This window comes from Taudactylus pleione, unplaced genomic scaffold (genome assembly GCF_031769625.1).
Source record: "Taudactylus pleione unplaced genomic scaffold, aTauple2 ptg000168l, whole genome shotgun sequence".
Taxonomy (NCBI): Eukaryota; Metazoa; Chordata; class Amphibia; order Anura; family Myobatrachidae; genus Taudactylus; species Taudactylus pleione.
Genome location: NW_028284570.1, coordinates 1,608,418 through 1,624,136, shown reverse-complemented (window position 1 = coordinate 1,624,136; position 15,719 = coordinate 1,608,418). Strand labels below are relative to the sequence as shown.

Genomic DNA, 15,719 nt, shown 5'->3' with positions numbered 1-15,719 from the left:
TAAAGAAAAACTGCGCTATGAAGACTTTTTAATTATATATATATTTTTCTTTTGCACGTGAACAAAAAACACACATTACAGAGGCAACGTGGCTGGTGCATGAGGCCTGATTCTGACGCAAATCCAAAGTGGACGCATCTTGCGATCATCAACAGACTGCGCATATGCCCCAAGGAACAACTGCAGCCTGCGCAGGCGCTTCGCAAAGGATACGAGAGTGATCGGTTCGCTCCATGCGTAGCCAGATTGCTCTGTCCGTTAAATGGGTGTTTCTGGGCAACTACAGTGCCACTTGGACGCATAAAAATATCTGCCTGATGGCGGTATACTCGCAATAGCTTGCGGAAGCAAATCTGGCAGCCACAGACGTCCACATTATGTCGGCACTTAGTGTCCAACTCAGAACCAGCCCCGGAGTGAGTACTAAGCTGCTTGGCATATTGACTCTTGCAGGAATTCGCACGGCGCATGCGCAGAACATTGTGCCCATGCTGATATTTGTGATCCTGTCTGCGCCTTGATGGGTGGAACGGGTCTGGCCCGGGAAAAAGACGCATATATGCCTAGTAAAGCCGGGTTAAGGGGTCTATTTACTAAGCAGTGTTAGGAGACAGAGGGCCTGATTCTGACCCGCTCGCGAGCGCTGTACGCTCGCAAGCGGGTCGATGGTGCCCAAGTGCGCATGCGCACTATGGAGGGAGCTCCGTTGTGCGCATGCGCGAGACCCAGCGAGCGACGGGGAATCCGTCGCTCGGGGTCTTGCACCAAAGGGGGCGTGCTGTCGATGGGTCGATGGGTCCGGCCCCACTGACATCACTAGTGATGTCAGTGGGAGTGATTTTGGCTCTGATAGAGCCAAAATCACTCCAGGGCTTGCGGTCACCGATACCCTACCGCAGGGTCTCGTCGCAAGCCGATGGTCGGCGACCATCATCATGGACGCTCGCATAAGCTGTGGGTGGTAACCCACAGCTATGCGAGCGTCCAAGAGGCCGCTCCAATGTTAGGTAGGAGGGCCCTGATTCAGAGCGAGCGCTTTGGTCAGAGCGTCCGGCTCTGAATCAGGCCCAGAGTGAAAAGTGATAAGAAAGTGATAAGGTGCCAGCCAGTCAGCTCCCAACTGTCATCTCACAGGCTGTGTTTGAAAAATGACAGTTGGGAGCTGATTGCACATAGCAGATGCTGATAATGGTCGTCAGCAATGGCGATTCACTTCTCATCGCTGCTTTCCTCATCAGTTGTGCTTTTGTGACCATGTTTAACGTATTGTTTTTTGCTTTTGCAGACGTGGGATGGAGAGTTGTTTCTGCTGTGTTACAGAGGTTTATGTAGCTTCGTTTGTGCCCTAACATGGGAGAAAGTGAGACGTAAGCCCCTGTGCCTAGCGTAGACCAGACGCGTATGTATGTAAAGCGTCTCAAGCTCGGCAGGAGGGCAGATATGCACTATGGCTTACCTCCCAACTGTCCCGATTTCAGGCACTGCCCGCTGTCCCACCTGCGGGCTGCAGTGTCCTGCGGGCGGAGGGGAGTTGGGGAGGACATTCTCACAATGCTGCTTTGCATAGCTGAGCAACGGTGACTGGATGACGAGCGCATACATGGGGCGCATCATCCATCTATACTTTGCCGGCTCTGGAAGAGGCTGGGGGGCAGTCCAGCAGCTCCCGGAGCGCTGGGCAAGCCCCCAGCATGCCGCAAACTGGGCCATGGCTCGCGTGTACGGAATTTCCCACAAGGCCATGCTCCTATTTTCAGATGTGTGCCGTAGGCGTGCACAGTTGCCCTTCCTCACCAGGATGAAAAGTTAGGAGGTATACTACGGGCCCGGTTCAGCGGAGACAGTGTTTGTGCAGATGAGCAATTATTAGCTACGGCTCATGTGCAAAAAGTCCTGAAAATCTCTACGGCGCATGTGTCACCAGGGCAGGGCCGGATTACTAATGGGGCTGATGGAGCTACAGCTCCAGGCCCACAATCAGAATAGGCCCACACAGAAGGATCTGTGCTGTGCCTGTATGCACTGCTGTAGACACAGGTTTTTTTTACTCTTCTACAGCAGCCTGCAGTGCTTATCCGAGGCCCCGCCCCCTGGCTGCGCACCCCACCCGCGGCACCTGTGGCTCAAAGTTGAAAGCAACAACATGATTGCGGCCCCCGGAGGGCTTTAGTAGCCCTCAAGCGCCACTAACTCGCAGTCAATCGGCAGTGCCGCCTCTGCACCACGTGACGCACTGCGTGTGACGTCACATGCTTGCCGTCCGCCACCACCGCACCAAGAGCCTGAAGCAGCCCAGCCAGCCCCGCCCCCAGCTATATCCACCAGTATGGCCATGGGCAGACCCAGCAGGCACACACAGCTGCTCAGTGTGAAGGTGGTCCGGCAGTCCTGAGGTAAGGTACATGTCAGTCCTGCTGGCCAGGCTGCCTGACTGCTGCTGTGTACACTGTAGTAGCATACATTGTACACATAATGCAGGGAGAGCAGAATTAGTGTACTCAAAATATTTATAATATATACACACATTTATACTAATTAATATATATATAATGTGTGTGTGTGTGTATATATATAATATATATATATACATAAAAATACATATCTATATATAATAAAAAAAGTATGTTAATAAAAATATATAGAAATATATACATATATATATATATATATATATATATATATATATATATATATATATAATGAATATATATATAGAGAGCATGTTTGATTTTTGCATGTCTGGGACAACGGCAAATAAAAGTTTAATATTTGAGATAGGAAGGGAGGTGAAAGATTAACATTTTTATCAGGTTGCATACAAACACTGGGCCTGGTTCATTACCGATTGCAATTGCGATTACGCACACAATCGGGCGATTGTTGCATTTTGCGCATGAGTACGCATCACAGGGCGCGAACCGGCCATTGCGAAGGCTACGCAGACCCATCGCAGAGTGATTGACAGGAAGTGCTGTTTGTGGGTGGTGACGGTGGGGTGGTTGGGGAAATGCAGGCATGCCACTGCGTTCGCACGCCGTTTCAGGGTGGTGCATAAATTAGTCACTGCGAAGCCATACTCAGCGTGAGGTCTCAGCGTGCGTGGCTGTTAGCATTACTGAGTAAGATCAGGACTTGTCCTACTGTGCGTGAGGCCGCGATGGTACTTGATTGTACCGATGGCTTCGCTATTCTGCTAAGTATTACAGATGTGCTTATGATAAAGTGGGCGCCCTTATGTAGTGCTGAGGATGCATTGCGATCGCAGTGGTTTGGCTTGCTATTGTAGTTGAACTGCATGCGTACGCAATATTGCGATGCGTAGTGAATCAGGTCCATAATAATTACCAAACTAAGGGCCTGATTCAGACCCACTCGCGAGCGGCTGTCCGCTCGCAAGTGGGTCGATGTTATGCACTGAGCATGCGCACAACGGAGAGAGCTCCGTCGTGCGCATGCGCCAGACGCGACGAGCGAAGGAAAGTCCTTCGCTCGTTGTGTCTGATCAAAGGAGGCGTGCTGTCGATGTTGATTGACAGCACGCCCCCTTTGGTGGGCGTGCCGGGGGTGTGCCTCCCTGACGGGGGCGTTCCCACGGGAACGCCTCCCGTCAGAAGCCGGCCCACTGACATCACTAGTGATGTCAGTGGGAGTGATTTTGGCTCTGATAGAGCCAAAATCACTCCGGAGCTTGCGGTTGAAAACCTCAACCGCAGGCTCCGGCTCGCAGTTTCGATGGTCGCGATGGTCACGACCATCGCGGCCATCAAAATGCACGCTCGTATAGGCTGTGGGTGGTGACCCACAGCCTATACGAGCGTCCAGGAGGACGCTCCATTTTTATGGAGGCCGGCCCTCATTCAGAGCGTGCGCTCTGCTCAGAGCGTACGGCTCTGAATGAGGGCCTAAAATACTGACACTGGGCCAACAATGGTGCAGCAGGATCCCGATCACACTCTTTGTGGAGACTGCGGTCTGACCCCTATGTACCAAATTCCAAACAGTGTACCTTTTTACAGTTTGGCCCTATACTTATGGAGCCATTTTTGCAGTCACACTTCACATTAGGGATGTGCGCCGGACCATTTTTGCCGGATTTGGATTTGGATTTGGTTCTAATTCGTCGTCCGGCTTTGGATTTGGATTTGGATTTGCCAAACTGCGGTGACTGGCTTTGGATTTGGATTTGGATTTGGATTTGGATTTTTTTACAAAAATTGACAAAAAAAGCTAAAATCACATAAATTGGTCTTTTTTTTCTTCCTAGAGTATTATTAACCTCAATAACATTAATTTCCAGTCAATTTAGACCATATCACAGCTTATAATATTGTTTTCAACATTATTGGCCAAAGGTTGCAGTGAGCTGACTGGTTACTAAGCGACAAAGCAGCGGCACAACGACACAGACACCACAGTATAAAGCACATCTATGACACATTGCCACACAGCAGTGGCAGAAATGAAAAGTAGTGCACCCACCCAGTGGGGTACGGCCAGCAGAGTCACAGTACTTGTTTACAAAGTGGGCTACGGCCCTAGGAGTCACAGTGCACAATCTTATTAGCATTACACCGCACATAGGGCCTGATTCACATTACACCATAAAGTAGTGTCTCTTATTTATGTTACGACACACAGTAGTGCCCCTTTTACACAATGCCCACAGTAGTGACCCTTTTACACAATGCCCACAGTAGCGGTGTCCCTTACACAATGTCCCCCAGCAGTGGTGCCCCCTATGCAGTCCCCTTAGTAGTAGGGTCCACTATGCAGTGCCCCCAGTTGAATGCTCCCCAGTAGTATGCCCCCCATTAGCAGGCCCCCCCAGTAGTATGTCCCCCATTAGCAGGCCCCCCCAGTAGTATGCCCCCCATTAGCATGCCACCCAGTAGTATGCCCCCCCAGTAGTATGGCTCCCCCAGTAGTAGGCTGCCCCAGTAGCAGGCCCCCCCAGTAGTAGGCTGCTCCAGTAGTAGCCCCCCCTGTAGTATGGGCCCCCCCTGTAGTATGGCCCCCCTGTAGTAGGCCCCCCCAGTAGTATGGCCCCCCCAGTAGCAGGCCCCTCAGTAGTATGGCCCCCCCAGTAGCAGACCCCCCCCAGTAGTATAGCCCCCCCCAGTAGCAGGCCCCTCTGTAGTATGGCCCCCCCAGTAGTATAGCCCTGCCCAGTAGCAGACCCCCCCCAGTAGTGCAGACCCCCCCAGTAGTATAGCCCCCCCCCAGTAGCAGGCCCCTCTGTAGTATGGCCCCCCAATAGTGCAGATCCCCCCAGTAGTATGGCCCCCCCAGTAGCAGACCCCCCCCCAGTAGTATAGCCCCCCCCAGTAGCAGGCCCCTCTGTAGTATGGCCCCCCCAGTAGTATTGCCTCCCCCAGTAGCAGACCCCCCCCAGTAGTGCAGACCCCCCCAGTAGTATAGCCCCCCCAGTAGCAGGCCCCTCTGTAGTATGGCCCCCCCAGTAGTATAGCCCCCCCCCAGTAGCAGACCCCCCCAGTAGTGCAGACCCCCCCCCCCCCAGTAGCGCCCCCGGACCTTTGACAAGTAAAAAAATAAAAAAAATAAAACTTACCTGTATCCCCGCTCCCGCGCCGTCCGCTCTGTCACACGCTGAGGAGGGAGCCGGAAGACGGAGCTCATGTGTGAGCTCCAGCCGGCTCCCTCCGTGCAGCAGCCAATGAGAGTCTGTGTGACTCTCATTGGCTGCTGTAACAAACACACAGCTGCCGCTGGCGGCTGTGTGTCTGTGTCTGTGTAGGGCAGAGCGCTATCACTGCGCTCTGCCCTACACGCGAGGAGACCTGATGTCGGATTCTCTAGTGAGAATCCGACATCAGGCGGCCGCCGTTCGGCCCCGAACGGGGATCCGAGTCAGGCGGTGAACACCCGAACAGGGTTCGGGTGGACTCGGATCCCCAATGTTCGGAGCGGTTCGGATTCCACAGAATCCGAACCGCTCATCTCTACTTCACATATTTCATATTTATTTAATATTTATTTAGTATTATTTATTATGTCTTCATGTTCTGCACCTTTTACTTTGTAAATATTGTATAATTGTAAATATTAATGGTGGATATTGGAAACTAGCAATTCTCAGATATGTTTCTGTTAAAACACTTTCTTAGTAAAATTTGTTGTATTTTATTAATAAACCAGGTGGTATATGGTTCATATTATCAAAGAGGGGAGGGAGATTGAGACAGTTGAATGTAGGTGGGTAGCTATACTTCATGGTGTTAGCCACGCCCCAGACCACACCCCCACATTACTAGTCACACCCCCATATCAGTAATCACACCCCCTGCAGCAGCACGCAATAGGCCCTTTGTAAATTTCAGCTCCAGGCCCATGAGGGCCTTAATCTGGCACTGCACCAGGGGCGTCGAAATGGAGGGGGGGGTAATAATTACCCAGGCCCGGGTATGTTGGAGGGGCCTGGCGGGGGCCTGGGCATACTTGTTAACTCTCCTTGATTGTCAGGGAGACTCCCTGATATAGTAGCAATCTCTGTGTCTCTCTGAAGAGTCCAGCAATCTCCCAGATTGCACCTTACCCCCATTACCCCCAACTTCGGGGATCCGGGGCGACACGAGGTGCCCTTCGGATCTCTCCTCCTGCCCTGGATCCCTAATTGAAGCCAAATTTGTGATCCTCTTTCGGATCTCGAGGTTTTGCCTCGAGTGGCCATTTTAAAAATCCCTTTGCCTTCAATGGGCAAAGCACTGATTGGCTGACAGCCGTCTGTCACGGCCCTCAGCCAATCAGCATTAAGCTCTTTGAATGCAGGGAAAAAGAAGATGGCGCTGGTTCCCGCTGCCGACACACTTGCTGCCGGCATCCCCTGCTGCCAACACACCAGCTATCATCACGCCTACTGCTGACACCGCCGGCAGCCCCGCTGCTGACACCACTGGCTCCCCCATGCTGCCGACACAGCCGGCACCCTGCACTGAGAACACCCCTGCACTGCCGATACATTCAGCAAACCTGCACTGAGGACACCGCTGGCACCCCCACTCTGCCGACCGCCAGTAGCCTGCACTGAGGACACTGCCAGCACCGCCATTCCATGTACTGAGGACACCGCCAGCAACCCCCACATTGCTGACACAGCCAGTGAACCTGCACTAAAGACACCACTGGCACCCCCGCACTGCCAACACCGCCAGTACCCTTCACTGAGGACACTGCCAGCACCGCAGCACTGCCTTTCCATGTACTGAGGACACCGTCAGCAACCCCACACTGACGACACTCCCACACTGCCGACACCACTGGTACCCTTCACTGTGGACACTGCCAGCACCGCCATTCCATGTACTGAGAACGCCGCCAGCAACCCCCAAATTGCCAACACAGCCAGCGAACCTGCACTAAAGACACCGCCGGCACCCCCGAACTGCCGACACCACTGGTACCCTTCACTGAAGACACTACCAGCACCACAGTACTGCCATTCCATGTACTGAGGACACCGTCAGCAACCCCTGCACTGCCGTCACAACCAGCAAACCTGCACTAAAGACACCACTGGCACCCCCGCACTGCCAACACCGCCAGTACCCTTCACTGAGGACACTGCCAGCACCGCAGCACTGCCTTTCCATGTACTGAGGACACCGTCAGCAACCCCACACTGACGACACTCCCACACTGCCGACACCACTGGTACCCTTCACTGTGGACACTGCCAGCACCGCCATTCCATGTACTGAGAACACCGCCAGCAACCCCCAAATTGCCGACACAGCCAGCGAACCTGCACTAAAGACACCGCTGGCACCCCCGAACTGCCGACACCACTGGTACCCTTCACTGAGGACACTACCATCACCACAGTACTGCCATTCCATGTACTGAGGACACCGTCAGCAACCCCTGCACTGCCGTCACAACCAGCAAACCTGCACTAAAGACACCACTGGCACCCCCGCACTGCCAACACCGCCAGTACCCTTCACCGAGGACACTGCCAGCACCGCAGCACTGCCTTTCCATGTACTGAGGACACCGTCAGCAACCCCACACTTACGACACTCCCACACTGAGGACACCACCGGCACCCCTGCACTGCCAACACTGTCAGCACATATGCACTGAGGACACCGCTGGTACCCCTGCTTTGCTGACACCACCGGCACCCTGCACTAAGGACACAGCCAGACCCCCACACTACTGCCCCATGTATTGCGGTTGTCAGCAACCTCGCACTGCTGCTACTCCCACACTGAGAGCATCCCTGCACAGCCAACACTGTCAGCACTCCTGCACTGAGGACACCGCTGGCACTATGCACTCAGGACACTGCCAGGGCCCCCACTCTGCCAACACCGCCACACTGCCAACAGTGACGGCACTTCCGCATTGAGGACACCACTGGCACTCTCGCATTGAGGACACCGCCAGCACTGCTGTCACAGTAAGTGTACTATTGGTGTATCCAACCCACACTATATAACACACTGTATCCGTTTTGGAACTTGGAAGCTGAACTGCCACTTGTTAGTGCCACCCACTGTGTCGCTTAGCTTAGTCAGCCAGCTAGCTGGATGCAACCTTTTGGCCTTAACTAGATGAAAAAAATAATATTGTGAGGAGGTCAAAATTGATTGGAAATGACTGGAAATAAATGTTATTGAGGTTAATAATACTGTAGGAACAAAAACAGGCCCATTTTATGTCATTTTAGCTGTTTTTATGATATTTTAAGAAAAAAATCCAGATCCAAAACCAAAACCGAAAAACAAAACACTAAGAAAAAAGATCCAAAACCAGGGGAGATCCAGATCCAAAACCAAAACACGGGGGATCAGTGCACATCTCTAATATATTTCGAATAAACACACACACAGCGGGTAAAATAAGTATTGAACACCTCAACATATTTCTCAGTAAATATATATGTAATGGGGCTATTGTAATGAAATGTTCACCAAATGTCAGCAACAACCCATTCACTACACACATGCAAAGGAATCAAAGCGTAGATGTCCACAGATTAAGTTATGTGTAGTCATGTGAAATAACATAGGGAAATGTATTGAACACGCTAAATGAAATTTATTTAATGCTTCGTACAAAAGCCTTTGTTGGTAATGACAGCTTCAAGACGCCTCCTGAATGGAGAAACTAGTCGCATGCATTGCTCAGGTGTGATTTTGGCCCATTCTTCCACACAAACAGTCTTCAAACCTTGAAGGTTCCGTGGCCTCTTCTATGAACTCTGATCTTTAGATCTTTCCATAGATTTTCAATTGGATTCAACTTGTCAGGTGATTGGCTGGGCCATTCTAGCAGCTTTATTTTCTTTCTCTGACACCAATTGAGTGTGTCCTTGGCTGTGTGTTTGGGATCATTGTCTTGCTGAAATGTCCGTCCTCGTTTCATCTTCAGCATCCTGGTAGATGGCAGCAGATTTTTATCAAGAATGTCTCTGTACATTTTTCCATTCATCCTTCCTTCAAGTATATGAAGTATGCCAGTACCGTATGCTGAAAAACAGCCCCACACCATGATGTTCCCACCTCCAAACTTCACTGTTGGTATGGTGTTTTTGGGGTGATGGGCAGTGTCATTTCTCCTCCAAACGTGGTGTGTATTATGGCATCCAAAGAGTTACATTTTGGTCTCATCTGACCAGACTATATTCTTCCAGTATTTCACAGGCTTGTCCAAATGTTGTGCAGCAAACATTAAACGATGTCCAACATGTTTTTTCTTCAGCAATGGAGTCCTGCGTGATGAGCGTGCATACAGGCCATGCCGGGTGAGTGCATTACTTATTGTTTTCTTTGAGACAATTGTAGGTGCTAATTCAAGGTCTTTCTGAAGCTCTCCACAAGTGGTCCATGGCTCTTGGACAACTCTTCTGATAATTCTTTTCACTCCTCTATCAGATCTTGCGAGGAGCATCTGGTTGTGGCCGGTTTATGGTGAAATTATATTCTTTCCACTTCCGTATTATGGCCCCAACAGTGCTCACTGGAACACTCAGAAGTTTAGAAATCCTTCTGTAACCAATGCCATCGGTATGTTTTGCAGCACTAAGGTTGCAAAGGTCTTGAGAGAGCTCTTTGCTTTTACCCTTCATGAGATGTTTGTTGTGTGACACCTTGGTAATGAGACACATTTTTATTGGCCATCAGTTGGGACTGAACCATTTTACATTAATTTGCACTGGCAAGGGGAAGGATTGCTCTCTAATTACTGATAGATTTCAGCTGGTGTCTTGGCTTTCCATGCCTTTTTGCACCTCCCTTTCTTCATGTGTTCAAAACTTTTTCCCTGTGTCATTTCACATTATTACACATAACTTCATTTATGGACATCTATGGTTTGATTCCTTTGCATGTGTGGATTGCATGGGTTGTTGCTGACATTTGGTGAAAATGTCATTACAATAGCCCTATTACATATATATTTACTGAGAAAAATGTTAATGTGTTTAATACTTATTTTACCTGCTGTGTGTATATATATATATATATATATATATATATATATCTCACAGGCAGATCTAATGCACTATTCACTTTTAGCCAATAAGGGGGAGACATGGAGGGTCAGCCATCCGCCAGCGGCTGTAAAACCAGGATACTTGTCACAAGTTGCAGAGAGTCGGTAGAAACTAAAAGTGACTGAAAGTTTTATCTTGTATCTCTCTGCCGGACTTTCACTCATTTACACTAAAACCATTTTCTGATCCTGGACTAAAAGAGCCACAATCTAAGCCGGAGTCAGCATCCAGCCCAGCAGTTCCCTTCTGGTGACATCCAAGCAGAGCTATTATTATTATTTATTATCATTATATTTTTGTCTGTTAAGGACTGCCTTTACCCAAACTTAGCAGAGGATGCGAGAGGAACAGCTGACGTCAAAGTCAAAGTAAACGGAGGGCTGGTTCCTGTATCCCTGTGATCCTGGCAGGCTGCAAACTGCCGTCACTTCATTCTGGATGCTGGGAGATCTGTGGCTGATCCCTCCTCACACTCTCTGTAAGTACACTTCTATGTCTCATACTGTATTCAGCTGTAGGATGCTGCTGCGATTACTGCGATCTGCAGGAACCTTTATCCCACGTGGAAAGATTCCCCGGATCCACTTCCACTCCACGCATGAGGCACCAGTCCTTTCAGTGCGGGAACAGAAGGGTTAAAGATTGGACAAAAAAAAGAATTGTATATATATATATATATATATATATATATATATATATACATGGACACACATACACACATATATATATATATATATATATAGTGTTTAAGACATCCAATGAAAAAACGGCACTCAAGGATTTCTGTAAGACAACAAATAACGTGTATTGGTTAACGAATGTTTCAGGGCCAAAACACCCCGTCTTCAGGACCACATCATGTACAAAGATAGCATATGATGTAGTCCTGAAGACGGGGCTTTGGGCCTGAAACGTTCGTCGAAACTTGACCCTGAAACGTCGTTGTCTTATTGAAATCTCTGAGTGCCGTTTTTTCGTTGGATGTGTAACTTCTATTATATTTGTGCACCGGAGGATGTTGATTGGTTGGTCTGAGTGCCGGCAGATTGTGGATTAATAATATATATATATACTACTATAACTACTATAACTTTACATATATATATATATATACTACTATAACTACTATAACTTTATATATATATATTCCATATCTTGCAAGAAGACGGTTTATATTACATAAAGTTATAGATGTTTTATAGTTTTATATAGTTCTAGATCATGGAGTGCAGAGTATATTCTCAGTTACAGGAGCAGGTGGCCTGATCACTGTCTGGCTCACACAGACCACCGTCCACCAACTGCGATATAAGCTTTTCTTTACAATCTTTTATCAAAAGGGCTTTGCACCAATGTGTGACTTTATTTTTATTGGCTATAACATGCCCTCCAGCAACTTGTGCTAAATACGTCTTTCTGGCTCCCTGGGCCTTTTAGTCATGTCTTTATATCATCAGGAAGATTTTCTATCAAAATGCTTTCTTTTCCCCTTTAGATATGACACAAAGTTGGTACCTGGATACAGTTGTGTCCAATGTAACGAGTTCAGAAGTGACGCACTGTAATTGGTGGCAACAAAAAAAAAATAGGCAACCTGACTGATGATATACATACAAGGCTGAAAAGCAAATAGAGATGCCAGAAATATAAAGCTATATATATATACATATATACACGACATTTCAGGAGGGCACATACAGGACCATTAGGTCACATGAACGCAAAAACTCCCATTAAAAAAAAAATTAAATGTAATGAACAATAACACTTCCTAAACAATATATATATATATATGATTTTCTTAGCATATGTATACTATGTAGTGTAGACTATAGTTTCCCAGGGGTCACCTTATCTGTGCTTACTATCCTGTCCGTCCTAGCACGATTTAGCCTCCCATAGGTGGGATTCCTGTACTTGCCGGATTGGCTTGTTGTGTTGTATTGATACTGGTGCGGTTCTACCATAAAGTCATATATAACCTCTTGTTCTGCGGGAAATATCTATTATACTATTTAAATTTTATTATTTCACTATTACTAGAAATGAGCACATTTGCGGCATTACGTGCAGGACAGGGTCATACCACAGGCTGCGATAAGATCTCGTCCCAGTCGTCAGGATGAAGTAACTTGATCGCGACCGCCATCATTTTACTTCTACCACTCCCCCTCCTCGCGATTTCTGTACATGCGCGACTTTCCAACTGTGTGTGCGCAATTGCGGCAAATCCGCATAGCGCTGCGGGATGTCCTGGTGCCCACCAGAGAGGGATCACAAGTTCCCTCTCTGGCAGCGCAGTCCCATAGCAGGTAATGAGCTGACACTATATGAAGATGGCATTAGCCCAGGCAGGCAAGTTGGAGTGCGTAAGACTAACGGGTAAATTTACTAAAGTGCAGGTTTACTAACGAGGCGGTCATTCCCACAGCAACTAATCAAATTCTGACTACAGTATCATTTATCTAGAATGTAACCAATCAATGATAGCTGGTTGGTGGCTGATATTGGCACCTTATAATCCAGCACTTAAATTACCACAATACATATACCCCTAATGGTGTCAGCCTTTACACAATAAAACTAAATATTCTGTTGAATAGTTTTGAAAATGTGCTCTTTGCTAATTATTTACATTAAAAAAATCTTCATCTTTTTTACTTATTACCAAAAACGTATATTAAATATTGTTTATGTATTTACTGTTTTCGATGTTTTGACTCTGTTATGAAACAGAAATCTATGTGCAGTTCTCTAATATCACCAATAGGTGTCAGCCAAACCTCCCAGTCCCTCATTTCTGAGCTGTCTGTTGTGTGGTTTTCACATAATCATCAATTTGCTGTATATAGCAGTTACAGAATCACACTCTGATCTCTTCATATTTAGGTGAATAAATGATGACATGACTAAGATACCCATGTGTATAACTGTGTAACTTTGGTCTTTCTACTTGCGAAACTCAACTCAGTTCTACCCACATTATGGGGCATATTCATCATATAAATGGCCCGTTTCCAAATATTTTATGTAACGGGCCATTCATCATCAGGGTCCCATAGGACCACCTGATATTCAGCAATAGGACCATCTGATATTATTCAGCAATAGGACCACCTGATATTCAGCAATAGGACCACCTGATATTCAGCAATAGGACCATCTGATATTCAGCAATAGGACCACCTGATATTCAGCAATAGGACCACCTGATATTATTCAGCAATAGGACCATCTGATATTCAGCAATAGGACCATCTGATATTCAGCAATAGGACTATCTGATATTATTCAGCAATAGGACTATCTGATATTCAGCAATAGGACTATCTGATATTATTCAGCAATAGGACCATCTGATATTCAGCAATAGGACCACCTGATATTCAGCAATAGGACCACCTGATATTCAGCAATAGGACTATCTGATATTATTCAGCAATAGGACTATCTGATATTATTCAGCAATAGGACCACCTGATATTCAGCAATAGGACCACCTGATATTCAGCAATAGGACCACCTGATATTATTCAGCAATAGGACCACCTGATATTCAGCAATAGGACCATCTGATATTATTCAGCAATAGGACCACCTGATATTCAGCAATAGGACTATCTGATATTATTCAGCAATAGGACCACCTGATATTCAGCAATAGGACCACCTGATATTCAGCAATAGGACCACCTGATATTATTCAGCAATAGGACCACCTGATATTCAGCAATAGGACCACCTGATATTCAGCAATAGGACCACCTGATATTATTCAGCAATAGGACCATCTGATATTATTCAGCAATAGGACCATCTGATATTATTCAGCAATAGGACCACCTGATATTCAGCAATAGGACCACCTGATATTCAGCAATAGGACCACCTGATATTCAGCAATAGGACCACCTGATATTATTAAGCAATAGGACCATCTGATATTCAGCAATAGGACCACCTGATATTCAGCAATAGGACCACCTGATATTCAGCAATAGGACCACCTGATATTATTCAGCAATAGGACCACCTGATATTATTCAGCAATAGGACCACCTGATATTCAGCAATAGGACCACCTGATATTCAGCAATAGGACCACCTGATATTATTCAGCAATAGGACCACCTGATATTATTCAGCAATAGGACCATCTGATAATCAGCAATAGGACCACCTGATATTCAGCAATAGGACTATCTGATATTATTCAGCAATAGGACCATCTGATATTCAGCAATAGGACCACCTGATATTCAGCAATAGGACTATCTGATATTATTCAGCAATAGGACTATCTGATATTATTCAGCAATAGGACCACCTGATATTCAGCAATAGAACCACCTGATATTCAGCAATAGGACCACCTGATATTCAGCAATAGGACCACCTGATATTCAGCAATAGGACCATCTGATATTATTCAGCAATAGGACTATCTGATATTATTCAGCAATAGGACCACCTGATATTCAGCAATAGGACCACCTGATATTCAGCAATAGGACCACCTGATATTATTCAGCAATAGGACCACCTGATATTCAGCAATAGGACCACCTGATAATATTCAGCAATAGGACCACCTGATATTATTCAGCAATAGGACCATCTGATATTATTCAGCAATAGGACCACCTGATATTCAGCAATAGGACCACCTGATGTTATTCAGCAATAGGACCATCTGATATTCAGCAATAGGACCACCTGATATTCAGCAATAGGACCACCTGATATTCAGCAATAGGACCACCTGATATTCAGCAATAGGACCATCTGATATTATTCAGCAATAGGACCACCTGATATTCAGCAATAGGACCACCTGATGTTATTCAGCAATAGGACCACCTGATATTCAGCAATAGGACCATCTGATATTATTCAGCAATAGGACCACCTGATATTCAGCAATAGGACCACCTGATATTATTCAGCAATAGGACCACCTGATATTCAGCAATAGGACCACCTGATATTCAGCAATAGGACCACCTGATATTATTCAGCAACAGGACCATCTGATATTATTCAGCAATAGGACCACCTGATATTATTCAGCAATAGGACCACCTGATATTCAGCAATAGGACCATCTGATATTCAGCAATAGGACCACCTGATATTCAGCAGACTCCAAAAACGTAATGTTTTTGGAGTTTGCTTGTGAGGACAAGCACTCAGATGGCGCTGT

At 46.9% G+C, this 15,719-nt stretch overlaps 1 protein-coding gene across 1 annotated transcript in view; it reads left to right on the top strand.

Annotated features, from left to right (window-relative positions):
- The first annotated feature begins 10,936 nt into the window (after positions 1-10,936).
- Positions 10,937-15,719, top strand: part of GPR20 (G protein-coupled receptor 20) — a 119,700-nt gene continuing 114,917 nt past the window's right edge. Inside the window, exon 1 of the mRNA XM_088475234.1 lies at positions 10,937-10,994. The gene's annotated coding sequence lies outside the window, so the exon portion shown is untranslated. The remainder of the gene's footprint in view (positions 10,995-15,719) is intronic.